General features: G+C 37.9%; 1 pseudogene; it reads right to left on the bottom strand.

The window, feature by feature from the left end:
• Positions 1-3,208: 3,208 nt before the first annotated feature.
• On the bottom strand, positions 3,209-4,527 carry LOC132223522 (heat shock transcription factor, X-linked member 3-like; annotated as a pseudogene).
• Positions 4,528-8,622: the final 4,095 nt, after the last annotated feature.

Here is an 8,622-nt window from a genome sequence, read left to right as displayed (position 1 = left end):
TAGAAGACTCCATAGGCAGTAAAATACCAGTAATATGTCGTAGCAATATCTTTACCAGTACAGCTCTTAGGGCAATGGAAACTAAGGAGAAAATAAACAAATGGGACTACATCAAAATAAATAGCTTCTGCACAGCAAAAGAAACCCTCAACAAAACAACAAGAAAGCCCACTGCATGGGAGAACATATTTGCCAATGTTATCTCTGATAAGGGTTTAATCTCCCCCATTTACAGGGAACTCATACAACTTAACAGAAGGTAGATAAAAAATCCAATCAAAAAAAATGGGAAAGGGACCTAAATAGACACTTTTTGAAAGAGGACATACAGAAGGTCAACAGACACGTAAAAACATGCTCAAAGTCACTAATCATCCGAGAGATGCAAATCAAAATAACAATGAGATACCATCTCACACCTGTCAGAATGGCTATCATCAAATCAACAAATGACAAGTGCTGGTGAGGATGTGGTGAAACAAGAACCCACATGCACTGCTGGAGGGAATGCAGACTGGTGCAGCCACTGTGGAGAATAGTATGGAATTTCCTCAAAAAATTAAAAATGGAACTCCCATTTGACCCAGTGATCCCACTTCTAGGAATATATCCCAAGAAACCAGAAACACCAATCAGAAAGGATATATGCACCCTTATGTTCATAGCAGCACAATTTACAATAGCTAAGATTTGGAAACAGCCTAAGTGTCCATCAGCAGATGAGTGGATTAGAAAACTGTGGTACATCTACACGACGGAATATTGGGCCACTATAAAAAAGAAGAAACTTTTACCATTTGCAACAGCTTGGATGTAACTGGAGAGCATTATGCTAAGCGAAGTAAGCCAGTCCGAGAAAGATAAATATCACATGGTCTCAGTCATATGTGGGATATAATGATCAACATAAACTGATGAACAAAAATAGATCCAGAGACACATAGCAGGGGAGGGGGAGTTAGAGATCAACCAAAGGACTTCTTTGCATCCATGTTAGCATAACCAATGGACACAGACAACGGGACCAAGGGGGCTTACCCTTGGGGGTGGGAGTGGTGGGGGTGGGTCAATCAGGGAAAAAGGAGACATATGTAATATTTTAAATATATGTATTTAAACAAAGCAAAACAAAACTTTAAATTCCTTTTTTTCATCATCATTTATCCCCCTATCCTCTTCCACCTCCAACCACCCCTTCCACCCCCATACTGTTGTCTGTGTCCATGAATTCTTTCTCTTTTTCTCCCTTGCAAATGTGAGGAATTACCATCTGAACATGAGCAATCAGATTAAGAAGTTCAGTCTGAGTGCAAACTTTAGTACTTTACTCCATCTCTGCTTTTTACCAAAGAATGCTACCAGAATGTTCCTTTCTTAGATTCAGTTCTCCAGAGTATAGACTACTCAATAATAAGGCAAGTGATAATAATAGCAGTTGTCACACTGAGTACTTACTATGTGCTGGACACTGTGCTAAACCTGGATTAACTCAGTTAATTTTCATGAAGCAGGTTCTATTCTTAAAGCCTTTATGCAAATGGACACACTAAGACTCAAAGAGGTTAAGTCATTTGCCCAAAGCCACAGAGTTAATAAGAGGAAGTAGCAGGATTTGAACCCACATTTGTTGGGTTTTAAAATAATCTTTGCTTTTAAGTAGTATGTTATTACACCACCTTGAAGTCTTCTTTGACCCTTGTGATTGTTGTCAGCAGCAAAAGAAATGCAGTAAAGGAAGCCTCACCACTTAAAGCAGTAAAAGCCCTTCACTCTGTGTGCAATTTACTACCTAAGAGTAGGCCCAAGGGAAATTCCAGCTCAATACATGTTGAAGAATCATAATGAAAACTAGTTTTAATTTTAGAGAAGCTATAAGTAAAAACAAAGAACACTTAGGTCTTTAAAAATCTTTAAAATGGACATTATTACCCAGTTTTCTTAATAGCCAGAGTGAGTAGTTAGGTTCAAGTTATATAAACCTGAGTGAGATTTTTTTCTGCACATATTTCTTACTTGCTGAAGCAGTCTAATTTTTTAATGCCAGGAGCTAAAAGCACACTAGAGTAAAAGAAAACTATAAATATTAAAATGCAAAACTATTATGGCCAGAGTACTGACTTGTCTCAACGAATTGTTTGGCTTTAAAATCTGCACTAACTGAATTTTCTTATTAAACAGTTATTTTAAGAAAAGCCTGATTCCATTTCAGTGTGAATACAATTCTTACAGTAACAGCCTGTCTTTCACAGTTAATTGCTGCTTGTCTCCTTGGACATAATCATTTGCATAATTGTGATTCTTTTCAATAATAAAAAAGATTATATAATCTTGGAGAAGCAAACATCATAAAATTTAAATTTACATGAAATTAAAAGAATAAATGTCCCATGGTAACAGAACTATTAACATCTACTCAAAGAATAAAGTCTTCAATATTATAGCCTATGTATTAGAAGAAAATCACTTTAGAATACACTACTTTTCAAATGTCATTCAAATTCAAAATTTTATATCTCATTTTGAAATTACAGTATTGAAAGGAAGATCAATAGTACCATCCATAAGAATAAGTTTATAAGGCAGAAAGTGGAAACCAGATGTTTCAGTATACTTTTGCTTCAGTGAAGTACAACAGTAGAATAGAAGCCACATTCCACTTGGATGAAAGTTGAGTTAATTCATGAGCCATTATTTATCTGTTCTGTTTCATCTTCCCTCCACACTTGTGGCACTCAAAACTAGCACCCAAGAGCCAAATCCCACCTTGGCCCCTACTCCCTCCCATTGTTGGGGCTGGCTCAGACGCTACTCCAAGCCAGCACTGAGGAGCACTACAGTTGTGTAGCAGCTACCAGTTGGCTCCTAATGAAATTGCTAGGGATATAGACAGTAATCTATCTGTGCCTTTGACAAAACATGGCACCAAATCACCACACACTGTGTTCCTCTTACGTTTGCTACTCCAGAGTTGGCAAGCATCCTTCTCTTGGCATTAACCATCTAACTCCCACACACATCACCTAGGGAAGATTTCCCTTTACAGAATCACTTGCTTTCAAACCACAGAATCTGGTTAACATATAAACTTGGGCAGAGAATAAGGGGAACATATGCCAATTAAAGAATTATCATTGGGTTGTTTATTTACTACCATGGATTTGTGGTTTCAAAGCGGTGGTTGTTTTCTGTCACCTGTGAGCTTAGGGGCCTATGTTGTCCTTAACCGCTCACAGAGTACACTCTTGTAATCTGAGGAGCCCTCTTCCTCCTCCTTGAGTGGGGACATGACTGAAAGGGCATCCATCAGGATGGAATAGCATGTGTTGTATAAACACATCACCAAATCATATAGTAGATAATTTAGGGGTCTGGTAGACAGGACCCCTGTACCATTGGTTCTGGGAGTAGCTGTGGGCACAGACATGACATTCCTAGATGTGCCCTCCCCACTTGGGCCACCTGGCTCACTGGGGCACTAGATTCCCCTGGCGCTGTTTGTTCGTGAACTGAAGACCCAAAAACTTGAATGACCAGATGCTCCTGGGTCCCCAAGCATCCGGGGCTTTCCTCTGGGCCTTCTGGTCATATTCTCTGGTGCCTTCCTTGTGGTGAATCTGTGAGTGTCTTTTAGGGGTTAGGTGCTTCCTTCTCTTTGGAGGTGTTGCACAGGCTCCTGGCCAAGCAGAAGTCATCTGATTACCTTTTGTCTTAAAGTTCTCCACAAACCAAGGCTTGTCTCTTTGAAAGCTGGAATTGCAGTAGATATGAAACAAAATGAATCACTTTAGTCATTTTGGGAGAAAATATAACTATTTGACTTTAACAGGCCTCTCAGAGTCTTTAGTCATCCCTGCATGTTATCTCTAAAGGGCTTATAGTTTCATATGAATATCTACACTTCCTTATCATTTGATAGTCTCATGTGAAAAAAAGTTATCCCCTGAAATGAAACCCTTTCATTATATCATTCTTTTTGGTCTATTAGGAAGATGTTCCAGTAACAGATTACATGAGAAATGGGAGGACTTTCTACGTTACCATAATCTTGTTCCCTGGAGAGGAAACTGAAGAGTCACTTGGGCATATTTTGATGAATCCATAGAGGTTCATCAGGCAGATGAAAGTCTTCAGGCTGTTTGATTCAAAGATCTTATCTGCGCCCGGAAGGCAAAGAACTTCACTCTAGAAAAGATACTTGTCAATGATCATGTTGTCTCCACCTTCATTCCAGTGCACAAGCATGAGGGTATTGTCTTCCGCTATCCTTCAAAGCTTTCTTAGGAAGGACAGCCCAGAAAGATTGTTTCCTTCCACGTTGGTGGTGCCTTGATTTGGGTCCTGTGGTTGCTGGTTGTTTTGTGGTCTTGCATCTTGACTCCCCGCTTGGTCCCTGTGTCTCTCCAAAGCCTCCCTAGGACCCATATCTGGATCCCGGGATACATCATATTGGACCCTTATTGGTAGCACTATAATCTCTGATGGGGCCAGCTTGGCTTCTTCCACCTCATTGATACTCTGACTAGTCATGGAGCTGCTGCGTTTGCTACCGGGATCTTATCACTGAACACCAGAGTCAGAAATGCCTTTGGTCACTGCAAGTATGCCCAATATACACCGTCCTCAAAATTCTATCGTTGTGGGGCAACCAGCTGCTTAAGTCAGTCCTCTGTACTGGTCATATGATGTCACAAAGGTGGCTTACAGTTGGTTTGGAGAGTAGGTCCTGGCCAAGTGTGTGTGTATGAGGGGAGGCGGATAGATGTGTATAAGGCCCTGAGCTTCTCTAATTTTGGAAGAAAGTACAGAAAAATAGGGTTCAGAGTTGCCAGAAAGGGCTCCCATCTGCTGCCAGGCACATTGTTTTATGTTGATAGGCACTGCATGGGATGAAAAGTCATGATTCTATCTCCACTCCCACATCTACAGATAGGAGAGGCCTGTTGATGGCCTCTTTTCATTATTGGTGAGAGAGAGAGAGAGAGAGAGAGAGAGAGAGAGAGAGAGAGAGAGAGAGAGAAACATGGATGTGAGAGAAAAATATTAATCTGTTGTCTCCCACAGGCACCCTGACTAGAGATCAAACCCACCACCTTCCAGGTGTACAGGAGGATGTGAGGAACATTGTCTTTTATTGATTTTGCAGAGAGAAACAGAGCGGGGAGGCAGGGAGAGAGAGAGAGAGAGAGAGAGAGAGAGAGAGAGAGAGAGAGAGAGAGAGAAGAGGCCCTCTTTTTGTTGAATTTGTTGGGGTGACATTGGTTCCCAAAACCACAGAGGGTTCAAGTGTACAACTCAGTAAAACATCATCTGCACACTGCATCAAGTGACATCCCCCTGTCCCCATTTTCCACTTTGCCCACCTCCACCAACTGCCAACTCCCCTTTCCTTCTGGCTATCACCACATTTCTGTCCACGTCTGTGTTATATAGACTTTTTTTTCTAATCCCTTCACCTTCTTTCATCCTGTCCCCCAAAGCCCTTCCACTCTGTCAGCTGTCAGTCTGTTCCATGTAGCCATGCCTCTGTTTCTGTTTTATTCCTGTTTAAGTGGCTCATTAGATTCCACATATAGGTGAGACCATATGGTATTTGTCTTTATATGACTGGCATATTTCACTTAGCATAATAATTTCCAGGTCCATCCATGCTGTCCCAAAAGGTAATAATATTACATTGTATAAATATACCATAGGATTTTATGCACTCATCTACTGATGGGCATTTGGGCTGTTTCCAGATCTTGGCTGTTGTTAATAACACTGCAGTGAACATAGGGATTCACATATTCTTTCGAATTAGTGTTTCAGGTTTCTCAGATATATTCCCAGAGGTGGGATCACTGGGTCAAATGGGAGTTCTATATTTAATTTTTTGAGGAAACTCCATACTGTTTTTTACAGTGGCAGCACCAGTCTGCATTCCCACCAACAATTCACAAGGGTTCCTTTTTCTCCATATCCTCACCGGCACTTGTTGTTTGTTGATTTATTGATGACAGCCATTCCCACAGGCATGAAGTGATATCTCATCGTGGTCTTAATATGCATCCTCTGATGATTACTGACATTGAGCATTTTTTTCATATGTTTATTGGCCAACTGTATGTCCTCTTTGGAAAATTACCTATTAGGTCCTTTGCCCATTTGTATAATTTGATTGTCTTCTTGGAGTTGTATAAGTTATTTATATATTTTGGACATTAACCCCTTTTGGCATATATTGTTGGCAAATATGTTCTCCCATTCAGTGGGTCACTTCATTTTGTTGATGGTTTCTTTTGCTATGCAAAAGCTTTTTAATTTGATGTATTCCCAGTTGTTTATTTTCTCCTTTGTTTCCCTTACATGAGGAGATAAATTGGCAAAAATATTGCTATGAGAAATGTCTGCAATTTTACTGCCTATGTTTTCTTCTAGGATTTTTATAGTTTCACAGTTCACATTTAAGGTTTATATCTATATTGCATTTATTAATGTGTATGGTGTAAGTAAGTGGTCTAATTTCATTTTTGAATATATTTGTCCAATTTTTCCAACACTATTTATTGAATAGACTATCTTTACCTCATTGTACGTTCTTGCCTCCTTTGTCAAATATTAATTGATCATGAAGGTGTTGGTTTATTTCTGGGCTCTATTCTGTTCCATTGATCCATATACCTGTTCTTATGCAGTACCAGGCTGTTTGGATTACTATAGCCTTGTAGAATAGTCTGATATCAGGTATTGTGATATCTCAAACTTTGTTCTTCTTTCTCTAGAGTGCTGAGGTTGGTCTTTTTGGTTCAATATAAACTTTTTGAGTGTTTGTTCTAGGTCTGTGAAATATGCTGGTGGTATTTTAATGGGAATTGCGTTGAATCAGTATATTGCTTTGGGTAGTATGGACATTTTGATGATGTTAATTTTGTCTATCCATGAACATGATATATGTTTCTACTTCTATCTTTCTCAATTTCTTCAGTATTTTATAATTTTGTAAGTATAGGTCTTTTATCTCCTTGATTAAATTTATTCCTAGGTACTTTATTTTTTATTGCAATAGTAAATGGGATTTTTTTCTTTATTTCTCTTTCTGATAGTTCATTATTGGTGTATAAAATGCTACCAATTTCTCAATATTAATTTTATGTCCTACTATTTTGCTGAATTTATTTATTAGATCTAGTAGTTTTTGTGGTAGAGTCTATAGGGTTTTCTATGTACAATATATCATCTGCAAGTAATGACACTTTTACTTCCTCTTTTTAAATTTAGATGCCTTTTATTTCTTCTTCTTTTCTGATTACTGTCGTTAGAACTTTCAGTACTATATTGAATAAGAGTGGCAAAAGCAGACATCCTTGTCTTGTTCCTGCTCTTAAGGGAAATGATTTTAGGTTTTTCACACTAAGTATGATGTTGGCTGTGGGTTTGTCATATATGGCCTTTATCATGTTGAAGTATGATCTCTCTATTCGCACTTTGTTGAGAGTTTTTTTTAATCAAAAATGGGTGCTGGATTTTATCAGATGCTTTTTCTACATTTATTGATGTGATCATGTGATTTTTATTTTTCATTTGTTTATGGGATATATTACATTTATTGATTTGAGACTACTGTACCAAACTTGCATCTCCGGAATAAATTGCACTTGATCATTGTGTGTAGTCTCTTCAATGTATTGCTGGATCTGGTTTGCTAATATTTTGTTGAGGATTATTTCACCTATGTTCATCAGGGACATTGACCTAGAATTTAATTTCTTTGTAGTGTCTTTATCTAGTTTTGGAATTAGGATAATGCCTGGTAAAAAGAACTTGGGAATTTTTCCTCCTCATGATTTTTTTGGGGGGGAATAATTAGAGAATGATAGGTGTTAGTTTTTCTTTGAATGTTTGGTAAAATTTGGCTGTGAAGTCATCTAGTCCAGGATTTTTGTTTACTAGGAGGTTATTTTTTTTAATTACTGCTTTAATTCCAATAGTTGTAATCAGTCTATTCAAGTGTCTGATTCTTCCTGATTCAGTTTTGGAAGACTGCATGTTTTAAGGAATTTATCCATTTTGCCACAGGTTGTCCAATTTGTTGACATATAGTTGTTCAGAGTATTTTCCCACACTCCTTTGTATATCTGTGGTGTCAGTTGTTACTTCTCCTCTTTGATGTCTGATTTTATTTATTTGGATCCTCTCTCTTTGTTTCTTGATAAATCTCATTGGAGGTTCATCAATCTTGGTTATCTTTATAAAGAACCAGCTCTTCATTGATCATATGTATTCATTTTTTTGTTTCTATGTCATTTATTCCCACTGTAATCTATTTTATTTCATTCTTTGTACTTACTCTGGGCTTTTTTGGGATCCTTTTTATAGTTCTTATCTGTGTAGGACTAGATTAATAGAGATTTAATCTAGTAATGCTATGAACTTTTCTCTCAAGATTTCTCTCACTGTCTCATAGATTTGGGGTTATTGTGTGTTCATTTCATTTGTTTCCAGGTTAAATTGATTAACTTCCTTGATTTCATTGTAAATCTGTTTGATTGTTTATAACATGTTATTTAGCCTACATGCGTTTGAATGCTTTTCAGTGTTTTTTTTTCTTTTTTATTGTAATTGGTTTCTAAATTCATACCATTG

The sequence above is a fragment of the Myotis daubentonii genome, chromosome X (assembly GCF_963259705.1).
Source record: "Myotis daubentonii chromosome X, mMyoDau2.1, whole genome shotgun sequence".
In the NCBI taxonomy this organism is placed as follows: Eukaryota; Metazoa; Chordata; class Mammalia; order Chiroptera; family Vespertilionidae; genus Myotis; species Myotis daubentonii.
This window is presented reverse-complemented; position numbering and strand designations above follow the sequence as displayed.